A 22,128-nucleotide genomic window follows, 5' to 3' on the forward strand; every position below is an offset into this window, starting at 1 on the left:
AGGGTTAGGAGGTAATATTAGGAGGTCATATTTACTGAAATCAAAAGCTATTTCAAACAAAAACATCTTAACAGGTCAAGTTACATGTTAACATAGGACCCCTTCTTTGATATCACCTTCACAATTCTTGCATCCATTGAACTTGTGAGTTTTTGGACAGTTTCTGCTTGAATTTCTTTGCAGGATGCCAGAATAGCCTCCCAGAGCTGCTGTTTTGATGTGAACTGCCTCCCACCCTCATATATATTTTGCTTGAGGATGCTCCAAAGGTTCTCAATAGGGTTGAGGTCAGGGGAAAATGGGGGCCACACCATGAGTTTCTCTCCTTTTATGCCTATAGCAGCCAATGACACAGAGGTATTCTTTGCAGCATGACAGTGGGCTCAGAAATACATGAAGACTAATTAAGTAAAAGTATCTATATGGAAGTATAGATGATCTATCTCTAAGATGTTAGATGTTGCAGCCAGGCCACCAAGTCGTCAGCCAAGTCGTGACAGCAGCTGGTGTTTTGGGGAACAAGTAGGCCATGTTCATGTTTCAGTTTTTTACAGATTATGAAAGTACAGATTGTAAGCTTTCAAATGATGTGCCATTCATTAACATCTGCACATATTTGAAGAAGATATGCGTCTGTGAATGTTGGTACACCTGAAATCACTCAGCAGAGAAACGGTGACTCAGAGAGGTAACAATAGCTGGTTAACCCCGCCCCCAATCACTCCCTCACTAGACTGACAGCTGTCACTATCTATCAGTGGTAGTCCCTGGGTCAGATAGGCCTTTCAAAGAGAATAAATAAGTAATTTGCTGATGTCTTGTACTGGAAATGTGAAGTGTTCAGTAGTCAAAGTCCAGCCCTATAGTTCAGTTTCAAGTGTTATTTGCCATGCAACAAGTACAGTACACAGTACAGTATACACATGTATTCATCTAACCATCTAGCCATTGCCCAACTGTTTTTCTTATTCAACAAAATATTTCCAGAGAGTGTGGTGTTTTGAATGAGCACTCTGTGTTCTATTGAGTTAGGCTGTTTATGATGCTTGATGGACCCACTGTGTCTTTCTCCTGCAACTACAAATGTACAGTCTTGTTCTGAGCTGCTGTGGAACTTTTTTGGAGTCCTTTCACAAATGTTTCATGTCAAATCATACTCTCATACACAGTCTGAAAACCAAAATGCAGGTTGCTGCAGTAGGAACAGAGTCGTGGTGCTCCAAGGTACTACATCATGGTTCAGTTTCACGTTTTATTTGCCATGCTACAAGTACAGTATACAGTACAGTATACGCAGGTAAGCATGCAAGGTCTGTAAATGGATTATCGATAGCTAATAAATTATGACACGGTTCAAATTGCCGTATCTAGCCATTGCCCAACTGTTCTTCTTATTTTTTTATTTTTTTAACATTGTGAACGGACTCCAAAAAACATTTTCAGTGGGCTCTATTGGGAGATATAGGGATACACACAGACATTAAAGTTGGTTCTGCTTCAAGGACACAGTGATTGACCTCTGTGATACTTCCACTAACAAGATGAGTCTGAAAGGTGCAATGTATACATGTATACATCAGATTCACATGGTTCAAATGTGGATCACAATGTTTGAATAATGAATCCAGATATGGAGCTTGTAAGGAATTATGGCTTTAGTATCTACAGGCATTAGGATAAGAAAGAGGTCTGCTAGTCAGTCATATGACAACTCTCTGCTACTGACATCGACTGACAAAGCCATGACCAACGACTTGGCTGACGACTTGATGGCCTGGCTATTGATAAACATGACCAGCGGGTTGCCTGGCTATTGATAGGCAGGATAGACAACCAACGACTTGATTGTCTGATACTGACTGACAAAGCCCTGTGGTTCTCCTTTCATTGACAAGCACAGGCTATTATTGACCTTGTCCCCTATCATCATTAACCACTGCCCACATCCAGGTTACAGTGGATATTGGGGGTGGGCTGATCGATTAGAATAGATTAGCATGTTTCATTTCATTGGCTATTGAAAAGTTTGTGCTCAAACCTCAATTAAGGGTGGAGGGAGGATAAAAGCCTGGGAGAGACACAGTGACGGTGCCAGTGGGCCATACAACAACGTGATAGTTGTTCTTGTGTTGGTTTTGTATTATGCAGCTGTAGTTTTGTACCTTAGTTTTGTAGGTTGTGTTTATTAGTCTTAGGTTCAGTGTTTAGTCTTATTTGTAGTTTGATTAGTTAGAGTAGATTTCCACTAGGCCTATTAAGTGTCTTCATTTATTCTCTATTACCAATAAATATTGGATATTCATTCGCTCTTTGTTTTTGATAGAGTAGTTTTGATTTCAGGAGTTTCACGGAAACCAGTTTTTGTTTATTCTAAAATAAATCTTGTTTATTTTACATTGCCGTTTCTCCTCTCATTCTTGTCCCCCCGGTTTTATTTAATTGTTACCCCCCCTAATCCCTAGGGGTCGTAACAAGTGGGGGCTCGTCCGGGATAAGTGGACAAGGACGGAAGAGTCGGTTGTTGACATAACAGAGGACATTTGTGTAAAGCCTGGTACATATATAAGGTTTCAGATTTTTTATCTGAGAGAGACCCCACACATGAAGATAAAAAATCATGGATTAAACAGTTTTGATCGTATTGTGTGTGGTGTGTGCCGATATTCCCAATAGAGCACACCACATACATAAAGATCTGTTGTTATGACAGTCGAGACTCTCGTTTGGATCTGGACCCAGGGGGAGAGGTCCAGGGGAATCTGGATCGCACCAGACATCACCTTCCAGAGCGCACAGGCTGCCAAGGTGATGGTGGGGTAGACTGTACACTGTGTTGGGGGGAAGCTGCTCTGAAAAAGTATTTAACTAAGTTAACAATTACAAGGAAAGAAGTTGAACTACACTGAAGCTGCCTATAAGAGAAATATAGTTTGTCAAACTACTGTCAAAGTTCACTACATCGAAACTGCTTTGTTCAAAACAGTCAGTTACTGACAAAATGACCAGTACATATGACGTGCGAGCGTGCGAGTGAAAGCTAAAATCACTGAGAAAGAAAAAACTGTTGAGCTAGTGCAGAGTGGGGAGTGTGTGTGTGTGTGTGTGTGTGTGTGTGTGTGTGTTTGTGTGAGTGACAGGGGGGGGGGGGGGGGGAGTGGAGGCAGGCGGCTTGTTTGTGAGGTCCACTGCCATGGGGATTCAGTTATATTCAGTCATAGATAAAAGACAGAGAGACGTTCCAAACATAACAGATCATCTCCTTCCTTTACTCCAATTAGGACCATCTGTTATGATTGGAATGTCTGTCTGTCTTTTATAAACTATACTCTTTAACAGTAACTATTCAGTTATTAACTGTTATGCTGTTATACTATGAGGTGTTAACTCAACAAATGGTTCTAATTGGAGACAAGGAAGGAGACAGTCTGCTGTCATTGGAACATAATGTCTGTCTTTCTGTCTGTCTGTGTGTCTGTCTGTCTGTCTGCCCACCAAGCCTATAGTCTTTCGTCTGCAACTTTTAGCATGTCTCCTTAACAGCTATGATAGCTCTGACATCATCCTCACCCATCACTCCTTATTGTTTCTCTTTGATTTAATCCTCCCAGGAACTCATGTCTTCCTTTTTTTCCCACCCACAGAGGTTGCCAACCACGCCCCTGAAAACCCTAACAACATTGAATGAAGAAGAATGTGACAATGAAGGAGAGTGGGAGATGACGAGTGCTGAATAGGATGCATGCTGTTTGGCACGTGTGGAGAATATGACCATGTCTCCCATGCAGAAGAAGAAGTAGACGTTTATTTCAGTCATAGGGACATATCAGTGGAGGTATTAAATGAAATAGAAAATAAAACAGAAATGACAGAAAAGGTGTAGGCTGAAGCAAATAGCTTATAGTGCCTACCCTTTTACATTTTACAAAAAACAAAAATCATAATCATTTTTGCACAAAGGTTACACAGAAATGTCAAATGAGTAGCATGCAGCAACATTTTCTATGATGAGTATTTGCATTTGTAAACAATACATTTTTAAACTGTACAATTTTCACATATCACCCAGCAGATGCTGATGTTAGTAGATGGCAGTAGTCATAGTCAACATTTCCCTCTGCATTGTAGCAAGGAAGGATATTACACTGTGTTTTGTCTTCAGATTAATATGCATTAGATTAATGCTAAAATAAGGGGCAGGCTTACTCAACAATGCTTCAAATGTGTCACTGTACAACAATAGTCGTATAATTACAAAAATAAATGTATATTGTTATATGAATAGTATGTTAATAGATGTCATAAATGTGCTTGTCTCATGAGATTCTTCCTGTGATACTTTTTGGAGTGCATCTTTTTCATGTGAGTGGTAGTACGTCACTACCCTCTAGTGGACGTACGTGTGTACTTAATGAGGCGAGAGCCGCCATACGTTTAGATCTGGCTCAAATTCTCCACAACATTCTTAGTACAAATATAAATATATAAACGCTTCAATAGTGTGTCCTAGTGATGTCCTGAATCAGAAAAATAAATAAATACATTCTACACGGAAGAGCAGCACGTGACTCACATTGGTCCAATCGTCAGGTGACAAGCGCCCACTGAAGGCGCGAATGACTTGACCGCTTTTGGTTGCGTCTTCTGTTGGACTTCTGTCGGAGGAGTCATGGCTTCTGGTAAAAGAAAACGAGTAAGTCACCTCTTCACCAATAATCAAACTTCAGACGATGGCGGAAAAGACGGTTTTGTCGAAGGATCCATACTTCGGATAACCATGAAAAACGTCCTGTAAGTCTACTCACGCTGGGCACCTGTGCTTCAACTTCAATGCTAGCTAGCCGCTATGCTAGCCAACCTGCCCAGCCTCTCCGTCTCCCCCCCCCCCCCCCCCCGTATGCTACCTAATCCATTTTCTCTGCTAAGATTCTAGCCAACAGAAAGTCTCTTCAAGCCGAGCAGCATTTTCACAGAGTGACGTCGAACAACTGCGGTAAGTGTCTCCTAATCATCTATTAATTAAACGGATACTTTGGCATTTCAATAGAAGCAGCATTTTAGAATAACTTTATATTGTTGTTCACCATACCACCAGCTGATCATGAGTGGCTCGCGGGTCAGCGCACGCCAGAGGACGCCAAGAAAGTGCCAAGAACGACACTTTGGAGGATGAAGAAACGGATGGGGAGGCAGGTCGAGGCTTCCTCTCCTTCCTCTCCTCCTCCTTCTTCTCCTCCTTCTTCTCCTTCCCCTGGGCCTTCGGGGCCGCACTATCCCAGGATGAAGAAACGGATGGGGAGGCAGGTCGAGGCTTCCTCTCCTTCCTCTCCTCCTTCTCCTCCTCCTCCTCCTCCTTCTCCTTCCCCTGGGCCTTCGGGGCCGCACTAACCGAGGATGAAGAAACGGATGGGGAGGCAGGTCGAGGCTTCCTCTCCTTCCTCTCCTCCTTCTCCTCCTCCTTCTCCTTCCCCTGGGCCTTCGAGGCCGCACTATCCGAGGATGAAGAAACGGATGGGGAGGCAGGTCGAGGCTTTTTTTTCTTCATACGAGCAAATAGAATATCAACGCGTGGCGCTGCGTTGCTACAGTGCCCAGCTGCAGCACAGCTTCAACCAGCTGGCCCTGGAGGTCAAGGGAGTGGAGTTGGTTGAAGACTACACCACGCCCAGGGAGTACACAGGTACACAGAGAGCTCAGAGACAGAGAGTGTTTGCTGCTGTTTATTTATTTTACCTTTATTTTACCAGACAATTAAGAACAAAATTCTTATTTACAATGCCGGCCTGCCTCATAAGGGGAAAGGGGAGGAGGGCTGAAAGATAAAACATGTTAAAAACAAAGCACAATAAGCATTAAACACATGCATGTAACACAAACAATACAACAAAAGCACTAACGGACATCAAGAATGGATTTTTTACTTGATAACCACAGCTGCAGATCAGTCAGCACACCCACCGTATCCTTCTTCTTCTTAGCTTTGTTTTCCTCAATCTCTGGCTCCTCAGTGGAGGACTTCCTTTTGTTGGAATCAGGCTTCTCCACTACATTCTTCTGAGATTCGATGAACACTGAAATCAGCTCCGGACAGTCAAGGTTTTCCTCAGGCTCCCATGTGTTATCCGTACTGAACGAGCTGCGGACCGGCCGGCTGTGCCTCCAGCCGCTTCAAAAACACTTTGGGCACAGCCGGTTGGAGGGGAGACCGTTCTGTGCACTGTACTCCTGCAAGACTGTGGAGCTGTGGCTTGCAGAGAGGAGAGACTTGAAGACGCGAAAGCCACTGTAAATACTGTGTGTGTAGTCAATACAGCCAGCATCAGCTGACGGCTGTGTTCCAGGAGGTCCTGTTTAGAGGGGTTCACCCGGAGGTGAAGTTTACTCCATGAATACAAGGTCCCTGTGGAGGAGGTTGAGAGATAGTGGTTAGAATTACTAGAATGGCCGATGATAATGAAGGGATTAGCTTTTTAAATGTTTTAATTCACCCCTCAGCTGCTCCCAGCCCAATGCCCCATATGAATATTATTTTGGTTGCAATCATTTTATTCAGCTAAGTGATGAGTCAAATGTTGTTTTCTATATTGATTCATAAACCTGATGCTATGGGATAGGATCGTCAAATATCTGTTCCCAGAAGTGACTAGCTTTACAGTATGTTTCAAGTTTCGATGAGCCCAAAGCACATGCGCCATACGCGGCACCGCCTTGCCTCGTCGCACGGGTTCTGAAAAAGTTTCCGCTGAAAGAACTACTCCCTGCCGCATTAACACCGGCGCTGTTAAACCCCTGGATCGAATCGCAACTGCGGTTCCTCCGAGAGACAGTGCAGCCGTCATTAACACCGGTGGGAGGCGACCAACGGACGAGGAAGGTGAGCCGAAACAAACTTTCCTATCTCTGGCAGTGTAAGCGAGCTCAGGCCATTCAGATTATTCTTAACAACAGTGAATTCCCCGCCCCTCCCCCGTGCCCCAGTAATTGCGAGCAAGTGCATTTATACTATCAGCGAAAGTGTCGGGGAGAAAAGCCAATTGACAACGCACTCCCATCACCACCATGGCACAATACTGTACCCAACACGGAGCCGGCCTGTCTCCCAGACACTGTACCCAACACGGAGCCGGCCTGTCTCCCAGACACTGTACCCAACACGGAGCCGGCCTGTCTCCCAGACACTGTACCCAACACGGAGCCGGCCTGTCTCCCAGACACTGCGCATTTTACACACGCTGAGGTGGAGACTGTGCTGCGCGATCTCCCCAACAATAAATCCAGTGGCATGGATGATGTCTCTTATGAGTTTCTCAAAGCTACGCAGCCTGATGTATTAACATCTATCTTTAATACCTGTTTGGAAAATAAAAGAGTGCCCGACTCATGGAAAGGTGCTCTTGTTCATAGAATACCCAAAAAGGACAATATCCCGGACAATCCATCAACCTGGAGAGACATTTCACTTCTTCCTACCATTTATAAGGTGTTCATGAAATGCATTCTTGCACGGGTTTTACCATGGCTTGTTGATGAAAACATATTATCTTCTAAGCAGAAGGCCTATGTTAACCGGCAGGGCATGAATGAGCATGTGTTTTGTCTCAAGACAGGTATTGATGATTTTAAGCATGGGTCAAGTACATTTTATACTGTGTTTCTTGATTTTCGTGATGCATTCGGCACTTTAGCACATAATGTCATGTTAAGAGCTCTGAAAGACATACATCGACCCAAGGTTTTTTATGACATTGTTAAAGATGTGTACTCCGGTTCATTCATGTAATCTGTGGTAAACAGCTCACAGATCCAATACCTCTCCAAATTGGTATCAAGACAGGCTGTCCATGGAGTGCAGTCAATTTTGTACTCGCCATAAATCACTGGTTAAAGTGGCTTTGTAACTGTGCTCCCCCAAATATCATTTCCCCTAACCCTGTCCAGGGGTATGCAGATGATGTGGTCATAGCCTCCAGGCAGGAGGAAGTTATCAACACCATGCTCTCCAGAACTGACTCCTTTTTGGACTGGTCTGGATTAGAGGTTAAATATTCCAAATGTGCAGTGTTTTATGAAAGGCGGAGCGGGGGAAACCGTTGGTACCGATCTAAATCAGATACCACACCTGTATTCAAAATCAATAACCAGCCACTCAGAGCTTATTCATTGCACGAAACATATACATATCTGGGTCATAAATTCAACGTGGCAGGAGAGTGGAAAGATCAATTTGCAGACATAATTTCTGAGTACTCCACCAGGCTTGATTTGATAGATGCATCACCCCTGCCACTCATCATGAAACTAGAAGCAGTCAGACAAATAGCCCTGGTCAAGGTTCAGCATCTGTTTTCTAATGTACACATTCCACGCAAGTCTCTACGTGAAATGAACGATAAGACCGTACTTTTGTTTAGAAAATGGACTGGACTGAACACTCATACCACACGTGACATCATATTCCACAGCAAACAGGAGGGCGGACTCAGAGTTCCTAACTTTGAGTGGACTTATTTTGCCACCAGACTCAGCCATCTCCTGAACATGCTGAACAGTGACGACCAGTGTGTGAGGGAGATGGCTAGAGCCTCACTGTTCTTGGACTTATGGAGACGCAAGGTCCCCATGGCGCGTCCATCAGAGTCTAGTTTCCTGGGATTTAAGAGGAAAGCCAGTGGAAAGTTGGACACTCACTCCCCAGGATTCGGAGTGTGGTCTGACTGGCCTGACCTCAACGATCTCTGCGGCTGGAGCAACGTGGCCCTGGAGTGGGTGGGGTCAAACTCAGTGGCGGTGGCTGTCTCTGAGGAGATCATCACTGACCCCAGCATCTCAGTGAGGGCAACCATTAACATCTGTGGGACAGATCATCTTCTCCCACCAGTCAATACCCGGGGACACCTTATGATGGCGCTACGATAAAGACAACGACAGCACTGGACTGAATTGAAATTGCAAGGGAAGCTGGCATGTCTCCCTACTGCTGATCACTCTGTCTCTCACGCAGTGTTCAAAAGTGTAACTCTTGACGAGTGTATTGTCACCTTCACTTTAAAAGCTAGGCTGCAGGTTTTACCAACAAAGCTAAACCTCTCCATCTGGCTTCCTGACAGTCATAGCCCACACTGCATACATCACAGTCACCAGCAGATAACTGAAACCATGCCCCACATCTTAAATGGTTGTCATGCTTATAAAGGGCTCTACATATGTAGGCATGATCGAATTGTGGATCTGATTTCAGAGGGTGTCTTTTCCATATTCAGGCCTGCCGCAACGCTGTACAAGCACTCCACTGTAAAGCCCCACATGTTCAGTTTGTGTAGTGACGAAGACTCATTAGGAGTGTTCTCTAATATTTCAGCAAACACCCCCGATGTTGTAATTGTCAACGAAAACCATAGAGAGGTGCTTATTTTAGAAGTTGGCTGCACCTTTGACCATAGCCTAGAGGAAGCCTTTTTAACCAAAATCTTAAAATACCAACAGCTGGAGCAGGCCATATCACAACTGGGCTACAGATGTCAACTTTTAGTTTTTATATTTGGCAGCCTGGGCCATGTTCATAAGTCTGTTGTTAGAGGCCTTCATATGGCTGGTCTTCCTTAGAGAAGGGCCAAACAGTTAACAAAATATTGCTCAATATCCGCTGTTATTGGTAGCCGCTCAATATGGAGAAGGCGGTGCTTCCTGTACCCATGAGCGGGATACTGTCTGTCTTATAGTATTGATACTGTATCTGTCAACCCACTGGTATCATCTGGTGCGAATAACATCCTGTGTGTGGCAGAACTGGTTGTTGGCCCAGCATTACTGTACCAGATTGTTTCCATGATATAAAAATGCACTGTTAGTATTTATGTCCTTTAGAATTGTACATGTATGTGGACATAAATAAAGCATTTAAAATGTGTGTGTGTGTGTGTGTGTGTGTGTGTGTGTGTGTGTGTGTGTGTGTGTGTGTGAATGCAATGCAGAAGCACATCCATGTGTAGTGATATTAGGTGAGTCTAGGATACAGAGCTATATCTAGCTGTTGTCTCCCACCGGACTCCCACCACCACAAATAAGGTAACACATGGCGCAAATATGAGAAACTTAGTACCCATTTCATTAAGTATTCCCTCAAATCAGTCTCAGTGTCAAAATTACATCTCCATGGCCATTTTGAATATCAGGTCGCTATCGAACAAAAAAACATTTATCATAAATGAGCTCATTTGTGATAGAAAACTCTACTGTATGCTACTCACAGAAACCTGGCTAGATACAAATGGAGCAGCAGCCCTTATTGAGGCATCTCCCCCCAACTACAGTTTTTTCCAATCAATCAGAAATGGAAAAAAGGGGGGAGGAACAGCTACCATAGCTTCAAATAATCTAAACTGCAAGAGCATATCCTTTGATATATTCTCCTCCTTTGAATATCATGCCACAGTTATGGCATGCCAACCACCTATTCTAACGGTAACTGTATACAGGCCGCCGAAACCAGCCCCTACCTTCCTACCTGACTTCTCTGAGTTCCTATCCATTATCCATCCCAATTATGATAGGATTATTATCACTGGAGATTTTAATTTTCATGTTGATAATGAGGCTGACTTGAGGGCTAGGGATTTTATTGACCTCTTGAAATCTATGGATTTTATCCAACATGTCAATGAACCCACTCACAATCATGGCCATACCCTTGATCTTGTGATTACAAAGGGTCTTGAGGTCTCAATATCAGGTATCAGCGACCTGGCCCTCTCTGACCATTTCTGTATTTTCTTTACCATTGTAACACGTAAAGCTGAAAGCAATGCTGAACGTGTTGTTAAAAAATGTTATCTTACCCCTGCAGTGGCTGAGAATTTCAAAGCTTTAATGAACAGTAATCACACAACTCCCACGTTATATGAAAACGACTTAGTAATTACCTTTAACAATAAAGTAATAATGGCCCTAGACTCCCTGGCACCTACCAAACTAAAAAAGGTTGGAGCCAAGAGGAGAGCACCATGGCGTAACAGTGAAATAAATCTCCTAAAGAGAACATGTAGGAAAGCTGAGCGCAGATGGAGAAAGAGCAAATTACAGGTTGATCAGAATATTTTTAAAGAACATCTATCTGCCTTTAACTGCGAAATGCTAGGAAAAATCACTTTTCAAATATAATATCTACAAACAAGAATAACCCCAGGGTCTTGTTCTCGACAATTGATTGCCTTGTAAACCCTGCTCCTAAAACACTAGACGGCGCAGCCTCTGTCACCAAATGCGAGGAATTTGCAGCCCACTTCAGGGATAAGATAACAAATATTAGAATGTGCAGGGATTAAAGTTCTCCGTCGCTACGACGGATTTCCGTCAATTTATTCCAAGTTCAGACGGATTTATTCCAAGTTGTGACGGATTTTACCTGGTGTAATATGAAGAGGCATACAATCTATTTTGATGTTGGTATTAGGTATATAAATGATATATAATAGCCTATATAGCCTACATATAGGCCTTTATTGGCTACAACTATGCGACAGTAACAGAGCGGGGTGCACTGACGCTGAACCCCTCATAGTGATAAGTAGGTGGACAATGCGTGGTGCTGAAATAGCCGACATGCGGTGTGTGGTTTGAAAAAAGTAACGCCAGCTCAGTAAATCATTCAAACTTAATGTTGACTTATAGGCTATGTGAATGTGACTGCACCACACATGTGAACAGTAACAAAGCAAATGCAGTTTAATTTTATGAAAAACATTGACAACAAAATCGGCGCAAAAAAAAAGCTGAATCCGCTTAGCCTATATGCTCCTGAAACGACAGAGCAAACACGCTACATTACTATGGATAATAATTACAATGAGCCATTCATTAAAAATAGCAAAAATAATATTAGGCTATTAAATCTCACTTAATGAGAAAACTGGCATCTCCCATCGGTCACTATTTGTTGGCTATCTGGTGATATGGACGTCTTTGAGTGTCTAGAAAAGCGCTATAAGTCTAATGTATTATTATTATGGACGTCACTTTAATCCGGCAGTTCTCAAGGTTTTTATGCACCAATCGATTCCTCTAGCGCGTCTTTATCACATTCATTGACGAAAAGGACGACTCGCATGTATAGGTGGAAGGGAACATTCATTGTGAGCACGTAAAATGTGAGTCTCTCACAACGGCTTTGCATTGATGAAACCAGGTAGGATGAACGTATAGTTCGCTGTCCATTCCTCTTTAAATGCCCTGTTTCCACCGTCAACTTTCCTCTTTAGACCTTTGGAGAGTGACATGATGTTTCTCTTGCTAGCTAGCAGGTTAAATGTTTAGCTAACTTCACCCGGCACGCAAACAACCAATCCAATAATAATGTGACCTTGTCTGGGAGGAGGGGGGAATAATTATCACAATAAAAGTATGTTAAATAATTATTAGAATAAGTTAGGCTGCGCTACATCGTCAGTCCACACATTTATTATTCAAAACTATGGAAAAGGGTGAAACTACGTTTCAACGTTGTTGAGAATCACAACACAAACTCGCTAGTCAAGCCAAAATACTGCAGCGAAATGGATTGGACTGCTACCTAGTTAACTAGAACACTACTTTACATTGTTAGCAGGCTCACAAAACAAGCCGTGTTAGTTGACTAGCGATGTGTCATTGATTTTCTACAACGCGGAAATGTGTTCACATTTTTCGAAAGAAAAGTCAAAGCATTAGAACGTAGAACGGAAAATCGCACGCGCGCTTTGCGCACGGAAAGCCACCGGCCCAGATTTGGCCTGATTTTTTTTTACGTCAGGAGATGTTTTTTTGCTTTAATCCCTGAATGTGTATTACTCAGGAATAGACTAGGTTTGTGTAACACTGTAGATCCGCCACCACAGAACATGACTATGAGCATGTTCACCATGATTAGTACTGAAACATTAGGTAAAATTGTGTCACAGCTTAAACCGTCTACGTGTCCTCTTGACCCTATTCCTACCACCTTTTTTAAGGACATTTTTGAATCTGTGTCTGATGACATACTAGGCATTGTAAATCACTCCCTACTTAAAGGGATATTTCCAGCGGCGCTTAAAACTGCCCTGGTTAGACCCACCCTGAAGAAAAGTAACCTAGATCCTTCTGATCCAAAAAACTGTAGACCAATATCCAATCTCACTTTTCTAAGCAACATTTTAGAAAAGGCAGCGTATAAACAGCTTCATGAATTCTTAGTCTTAAATAATAGGTATGACCAGTGGTGTAGTCTACGTGATACGCGGGACTACGGCGTATACCCACTAGGAACGGCCAAGGATTTGCGTATACCCACTTAAAAATGTGCGAGGATACGTATACCCACTTAAAAATGCGCGAGGATACGTAACGGTGTTATATACAACAGATAGATCCGGTCCATTCATGTCTCTATTGGTCAGTTTGAGTTCCAGCCGTACAAATATCCATGATATACGCACGGGCCGGCTAAATTGAATCTTGACACATCTTGTATTACTCTGCGTTTGTATATTTTACCCGTCGTGCCTAACCACTCCGCTAGCTGTACCAAATACACACCTGTGCCAAATACGCACCATAACGCTTATTGTGACAGAACTTTCAAACTTCCCAGATATGAAGCGAAAGCAAACGACACTTTTTGAGTGTTTTAGTAAGCCTTCCCCTGAAGCTACTGCCGCTTCTGGTGACACTGACACTGACATGAATGTTACAGAAAAAGAGCCAGATGATGAAGCTAATGCTATCCAGCACCAACCCGATGCCATCGTAACGTCACCTGGTGGTAAGTGAAAGTACCATATGATATGCGTTATCATTAACGTAAACTGTAACAGCAGGGTATTATTGTTGGTATATTGAATTGTATCTATAACTAGCTAGCTAACTTCACTAACGTTAGCTGCGTTAATATTCTCTGTATAGTTATTCTCTGTCAGAATAGTAATGTGATGATGGATCAATGAATGCGGGGGAAGGGGAGAGAGAACTTAGATACTGTGTGTGCGCGCATGTGCGTGTGTGTCTGTGTGCAGTAGAAAACAAACAGAATATGATGTTTATATCTCCTTGTTTCAGACGATGAGACAACTGAGAACTCCTGGCCAGCCTTGTGGACTGAAAGTCAGGCTAAGGAATTTAAAACAAGGCATCCTTGGTTACAGTGGAGGGACAGACAATTAGGTAATATCAGCACACATGAAAAGGCAAAGCTGATATAAACAATTGAAATTCATAAAGTCAATGACTATGCAAATGAGAGTTAATTCAGGGTCATCTTTAATGTGCATTAATTTAAGACATTTACCATTCAATTACTATATTGTAATGTTAGTTATCAATAGTTGTCAGAAAATTAGCTATTGAAAGAGTGTAATGTTTTCCTCCTTTCATCTGCTTTTCAAGCATTTGCTAGCCATGGTGTGAAGATTGTAAACAGTTTATTAAATACTTTAGATTTAATTTAATTAAAATGTTGGCCCTGTTCAGCAGATGTTATTGCTAATATAGATACAAAACGTGTATGATGATGCTAATTAGTCGTGGTTTTGTTTACTTCCAGGTTGTGCTATTTGCAGGTCCATAAAATCAACTGCCATCCTCACAGAAAAAAGAGTGTCCATATCTGAGGAGTGGGTGTCCTTTAAGATCCAGTCTTTAAACACAGACAGATCAACGGCTCTGGCCTCTTTGAGGAACAAGATTCGACGACATGAGACGTCCAGGGCACACGCAATAGCCCAGGAGCTCACTGAAAAGGGTGGACAGGATTTGCTTGGAAATTTGGTGAGAGCTGTGTCAGAGACTGTGTTGGCTGAGACAGATGCTGTATTCAGAACAGCATACTATCTTGCAAAGATGAACCGACCTTTCACTGACCATGATGATCTCATTGAGCTTCAGGAATAAAATGGTGTCAACATGGGTACTAGTCTGCACTCAAGGTACAGTTCCACAAAAATTGTGGAACATATAGCAAAAGAGATGCAGAAAAAAAAGCCTAAAGCCACTCATACGATGCATGCAGACCATCCCTTGCAGCACTGCCGAATGTGAAAGGGGCTTCAGTCTCATGAACAATATATGCACGGACAAGAGATCTACACTGTTGTTGTCCAATGTCAGTCATTTGATGATGATCAGCATCAATGGGGCCCCTGTAAGACTTTTTGAGCCAAGGAAGTACATCACAACATGGTTGAGAAGCCATCGTTCTGCCACACAAGCAAGGAGGCAATGCAAACCTCAGATGGCCGAGTACAAGCATATTTGGAAAGCTTTGTAGACTACCAGGCTGTTTATTTTTTTCTTATTTGAAGCGTTTGACTTGTAGCAGTTCTTGTAGCAGTTCTTGTGGCAGTTCTTGTAACAGTTCTTTCTTTCTTGCATTTAAGCTGAGAGTACATAGTGATGGTGATTAACACTAAACAGTAGAAAATCAGTCCACCCCCCTGCTGTAAATGCCATTGGTTGTTAAAGTCTTGTTTTGTTTATAATAAATTGAAATGTTTGTAAACACATAACCAGTCGTTCAGAATGCTCTCATATATGTGTAGATGCATACTGTATGCATAAGTGAGTATGGTGGTGCTTATGGGGTGTCGCTACGGGACGGATGAGCATGAAGCTGGGAGGGAAAAATCACAGTATACCCACTAGAAAAAACTAGACTACACCACTGGGTATGACCCACTTCAGTCAGGTTTCCGATCATACCACAGCACAGAAACCGCTTTGCTTAAGGTAACTAATGACCATAGGATAAATGCAGACTCGAAGAAACTCTCGATTCTTGTACTCTTAGACTTAAGTGCAGCCTTTGATACGGTTGACCATTCCATACTTATTGAGAGACTTGAAAACTGGGTTGGCCTCTCAGGTCCGGTCTTGAACCGGTCTTGAACCCCTTGAATTAAAGCTGAAAGTATGCACTTCAATTACATCTTGATTGTTTCATTTCAAATCCTTTGTGGTGGCATACAGAGACAAAATTATGGAAATTGTGTCACTGTCCAAATACTTCCAGACCTAACTGTATATAAATAAAAGAATGTCAATGACCCCAGGTGTGGGACTTTATTAGGTCAAACACAATGTATAGGTGTGTTGCAACACAAATGCCCAGTGTACAAGGGATCAAATCAATTGTATATACAAGTTTTATTTGTATAGCGCATTTCTTACAAGATGTGACTCAATGCGCTTCACGTAATGACAGATGTTCAGTGTCCAGTGTAGTGTTCAGTGTTGTGTCCAGTGTAGTGTTCAGTGTTGTGTCCAGTGTCCAGTGTAGTGTTCAGTGTTGTGTCCAGTGTCCAGTAGTGTTCAGTGTTGTGTCCAGTGTAGTGTTCAGTGTTGTGTCCAGTGTTCAGTGTTGTGTCCAGTGTCCAGTGTAGTGTTCAGTGTTGTGTCCAGTGTAGTGTAGTGTTCAGTGTTGTGTCCAGTGTAGTGTTCAGTGTTGTGTCCAGTGTCCAGTGTAGTGTAGTGTTCAGTGTTGTGTCCAGTGTAGTGTAGTGTTCAGTGTTGTATCCAGTGTCCAGTGTAGTGTAGTGTTCAGTGTTGTGTCCAGTGTAGTGTTCAGTGTCCAGTGTAGTGTAGTGTTCAGTGTTGTGTCCAGTGTCCAGTGTAGTGTTCAGTGTTGTGTCCAGTGTCCAGTGTAGTGTAGTGTTCAGTGTTGTGTCCAGTGTCCAGTGTAGTGTTCAGTGTTGTGTCCAGTGTCCAGTGTAGTGTTCAGTGTTGTGTACAGTGTCCAGTGTAGTGTTCAGTGTTGTGTCCAGTGTCCAGTGTAGTGTTCAGTGTTGTGTCCAGTGTCCAGTGTAGTGTAGTGTTCAGTGTTGTGTCCAACCCCCAGTGGTCAGACACGGACAGCTCCGTTGGTGGCCAGTCGTCCCTCTGCTCGGGACCACAGCTCGGCGCCTGCAAAAAGTCAGCTCTCAAAAACAAGAAAACAAGCAATAAAAATAGGGGGATAAGTAATCGGTAGACATCTGAGAATGTAGCTATTGTGAACTTTTAAATTACATTAAGTGGTTGAAGACAACGCAGCGTTTTTTTAGCCCTGCCAGCTGTACATCTTATATGCATAACTGCATTTTGTTGTTGGTACTTGTACTCAGCAATGACAATAAAGTTGAATCTAATCTAATATCTCTCTAATATCTCTGATAACGCTAAACCACATAGGATTACCCAATTAGCCAAGCCAGATGAACAAAACTACGTGCGAAACAGCCGCGTAACACATGCAACAACCTAAATAATAAATACACATCTGAAAACTATAACATGTTCATTAATAATATTTCGAAATGCTCACCTGAGCTGCATTTGCCATTGTATTTGTAATTCTTCTTCTTCTTCTTCTTCTTCTTCTTCTTATCAATTGCGTGTTCAAATTATTGTTCGTTAAATGTCCTATACAATGTCGCCGTGTTTTAAAAATCCATTTAAGATCCTTCAAACGCGCAGTTGGATATACTTGGGAGTAACGCAGCTGGACCCTTCTCCCGTAGTAAGGCGACGTATTCTATGCAAATATGCAGGCGCGGTATGATGACGTATGGTCTATCACGTTTCCGGGTGATAGATTTGATGTGAGTAGGGTCCATCTGCGCGCATCAAATCCATCACCCGGAAATGTGTTATGCAAATATGCAGGCGCGGTATGATGACGTATGGTACATCACATTTCCGGGTGATGGATTTGATGCGCGCAGTTGGACCCTACTCGTGGAAACCATGACTCGCCTTACTACGGAAAAAACTAATAGAGTACAGTCCTATCAATTGTTCGAAAAGGAGTAGGAAGAAGCCTGTCCTACCCCTGTTTATACTTAACAATTATGCTTACATTATATAATCCAATTAATTAATACATATATTTCAGTATCATCCGTTCTAATACTTTTTCATTAAAAATAATTTAAACCTTTTTTTAAATAGAGCAATAGAGCAATATTTCTGCTTTCCTTGATATTTTCTTCATATTTTTGACATTAGGAACAAGTTATTAGTGTGATCACGATATCCGACCTCATGTACAATCCTCATAGCTTTTTTCTGTAGTGTAATCAATGGGTTTAAAGTGCTTTTATATTCATTTCCCCATATCTCCACACAGTAACTCAAATAGGGTAAGACAAGACAACAATATAGAGTATACAACATCCTCTGTTCCAGAATATGTTTTTCCCTGCACAATACTGCAATACTCCTTGATACTTTGGATCTAACGTATCTTATATGAGATTTCCAACAGAATTTACTGGGCTTAAAGTGCAGACTCTCAGCTTTAGGTTAAGGGTATTCACATCCAAATTGAAGGAAGGGTTTATGAATTATAGCTCTTATGTATAATAACCAAAAGTAATTAGACAATTGACTCAAAAGCTGTTTCATGGGCTAGTGTGGGCTATCTATTTAATTCTTCTTCTTCTTCTTCTTCTTATCAATTGCGTGTTCAAATTATTGTTCGTTAAATGTCCTATACAATGTCGCCGTGTTTTTAAAATCCATTTAAGATCCTTCAAAATCTCGCGGTTTCTCGCGGTTTCTTTTACCGACGCGCTTACGATGACGTGGTCCAAAACCCGGAAATCACATTTCCGGGTGATGGATTTGATGCGCGCAGATGGATACTATAGTTTGATGTCTGCAGCTGGATATACTTGGAGTAACAAGAAGTAGACGACGATGACGTGGTCTATTCCCGCGATACCAGGGAACGAGAAGTCGATCTAAGATGGCGGAGTCAGTAAACACACACCGCGCTGAAGACCTTACGAGTGATTATTAAGTTTACAACTGTGACAGAGGGCAAACATTAGTCACATCTAGTTCCATCCATAGATAGTTACATCTCTGTATTTGGTTTCCTTTACTGCGGATGAAAACATGTCAACAGTCAACAAGGAGAACGGGAGACTCTGAGTGTCGAGGTCAGTAGAAGCCTTTGTCTCAGCTCGCTGCCTCACTGTCTAACATGTTATGTTGCCAGCTGTTTAGACATGAACAGTTATCTGATGATCTGTGTGGGGGAAATTCTATGTCTAAATATTGTACACTTGCACAGACGCTGATGGATCTACCTCATGGCACACTGCCCCTGTGTATATTATCAATCATACGTTCTGTTAGTAGTTAAAATGACCGTATGTATCGTGGCGTTAGCCATGCTAGCTAGCAGACATTAGCTATTGCTATTAGTCTATTATTTATACGTTCTGTTGTTGTTTTTTAGCTTGCGAGATATGATCGCTACGTTGTCTTTTCTAACTAACGCCGTCGCCACTAAACAGTGACCGTGTTTGAGTTCAACAGCCAAACCCGACTACAAACCAGGCAAGGCCAGGCGCGGTGGTCAATGTAGTGAAATCCTAATAACTCCGTGGCTTAAACACCTGAACGCTTGAAATCCTCAATAGAAAGTCCTATGAATTCTCTTTGAATAACCACCACATAACAGCCATCAACTGAACATGCAATCAATAGATCTCTCAAATCTCATAATGATGTATAACCCAGCAGTCTACACAAATGCAAATGGGGCTTTTCTTGACTTATTAAGTGTTTTAGCAGCTCTGAACTGTTCACAGCTCAACATTGTTATGCGCCGCGCCTGTGGAACAGCCTTCCTAGTCAGCTAAGGGAACAGCCTTCCTAGCCAGCTAAGGGAACAGCCTTCCTAGCCAGCTAAGGGAACAGCCTTCCTAGTCAGCTAAGGGAACAGCCTTCCTAGTCAGCTAAGGGAACAGCCTTCCTAGCCAGCTAAGGGAACAGCCTTCCTAGCCAGCTAAGGGAACAGCCTTCCTAGTCAGCTAAGGGAACAGCCTTCCTAGCCAGCTAAGGGAACAGCCTTCCTAGCCAGCTAAGGGAACAGCCTTCCTAGTCAGCTACGGGAACAGCCTTCCTAGTCAGCTAAGGGAACAGCCTTCCTATACAGCTAAGGGAACAGCCTTCCTAGCCGGCTAAGGGAACAGCCTTCCTAGCCAGCTAAGGGAACAGCCTTCCTAGTCAGCTAAGGGTACAGCCTTCCTAGTCAGCTAAGGGAACAGCCTTCCTAGCCAGCTAAGGGAACAGCCTTCCTAGCCGGCTAAGGGAACAGCCTTCCTAGTCAGCTAAGGCAACAGCCTTCCTATACGGCTAAGGGAACAGCCTTCCTATACGGCTAAGGGAACAGCCTTCCTAGCCGGCTAAGGGAACAACCTTCCTAGCCAGCTAAGGGAACAGCCTTCCTAGCCAGCTAAGGGAACAGCCTTCCTAGCCAGCTAAGGGAACAGCCTTCCTAGTCAGCTAAGGGAACAGCCTTCCTAGTCAGCTAAGGGAACAGCCTTCCTAGCCAGCTAAGGGAACAGCCTTCCTAGCCGGCTAAGGGAACAGCCTTCCTAGTCAGCTAAGGCAACAGCCTTCCTATACGGCTAAGGGAACAGCCTTCCTAGTCGGCTAAGGGAACAGCCTTCCTAGTCGGCTAAGGGAACAGCCTTCCTAGCCGGCTAAGGGAACAGCCTTCCTAGCCAGCTAAGGGAACAGCCTTCCTAGCCGGCTAAGGGAACAGCCTTCCTAGACAGCTAAGGGAACAGCCTTCCTAGCCAGCTAAGGGAACAGCCTTCCTAGTCAGCTAAGGGAACAGCCTTCCTAGCCAGCTAAGAGAACAGCCTTCCTAGCCAGCTAAGGGAACAGCCTTCCTAGCCAGCTAAGGGAACAGCCTTCCTAGCCAGCTAAGGGAACAGTCTTCCTAGCCAGCTAAGGGAACAGTCTTCCTAGCCAGCTAAGGGAACAGCCTTCCTAGCCAGCTAAGGGAACAGCCTTCCTAGCCAGCTAAGAGAACAGCCTTCCTAGCCAGCTAAGGGAACAGCCTTCCTAGTCAGCTAAGGGGTGACCTAACAGGTCAGTAACGTGCAGTGAGCTATTTAAAAAAAATCATGCGATTAACGCAGCAGCCAGACTTCAAATGGCATAGCGCATACTATAAAGGCAATCAATAGCCCTTATATCTTTTAACGCAGGCTCGAAACTCACTTCTTCAAGAAGTAGGCCTACTACCAGGATCCTCCCTGTTAAGCACCTATTGTATTGTTAGTTTGCTATTCTTCTCTATGCTATTGCTATTGCTATATTGCTATACTGTATTTTTAGTTTGCTATTCTTCATTTTGCCTTAAAAAAGCAGTACACTCCTACGTTAAATGCAATTATTTTAAGTCGCTTTGAATAAAAGCGTCGGCTAAATGACTGTAATGTAATGTAGGCTAATATACTATACTATAAAGTCAATCGCCCATATATTAGGGATGCACGATATGCATTTTTTCCCCAACCGATACCAATGTTTACCTGCTTCTCGTGGCCGATAACCGATATGATAACCGATATGAGAACAGATATAATTTCACAGTTGATAACCTGTAGTTCATGCACACCTGAAGGTAAGAAAGGCTATGTAGTGAGCAAAGATTGATGATTTAATATTCCATAGTGATCTCACCAAATCTAACTTACATCACTATTGTTAACACAACAAAGAGAACACTTCTGACTCTTCAAATGTTCATTTATTATTTCCTCTAACAAACAGAATCTGTTATAGACAGTGCACAATGCTTTTAGCCAAGATCTGGCCTCTTATGAAAACAAAAAAGGCTCACCTAAGAGTAATTAGATCAAAAAAGTGTCAAAAATAAAGTGCATCTTGTCTATCCCTGTAAATTGAAAATGCATAAATAAAATATCAAAAAATAAATAAAGTGCATCAGTCAATACAAAAATAAAGACTTTTAAAGAACCAAAAGTTTAATAGAACTTTTACAGAAACTAGTGCCAAATGGCTGCTTAGTCTGCAGATAAACAGAATGACACAAGCAGTGTTTCCTCCAGGAATTTTTACAATGGTGGCGGGTAGTGCTGACCGCGCGCACGCGCGCTCAAAACAACGACGTAATTTCAGCCAAAACTCGAGGATGGCCCAAAAAAATAAAATGTTTTCCTGTACTTCTCCCGTGTGTCTCTTATTGTCTGTGTCTGCATGTTTTTCCAGCATGTAATTCCGTTGTCAATAAAAAAATCGTCTCCCCTTCTTTTCATTATCATTATGGAGGCTTTATGGTTGTTGTAACTATTATTATTTTAATGATACAAAAAAATCTTG

The sequence above is a fragment of the Nansenia antarctica genome, assembly GCF_963989245.1.
Source record: "Nansenia antarctica genome assembly, chromosome: 19".
NCBI lineage: Eukaryota > Metazoa > Chordata > Actinopteri > Argentiniformes > Microstomatidae > Nansenia > Nansenia antarctica.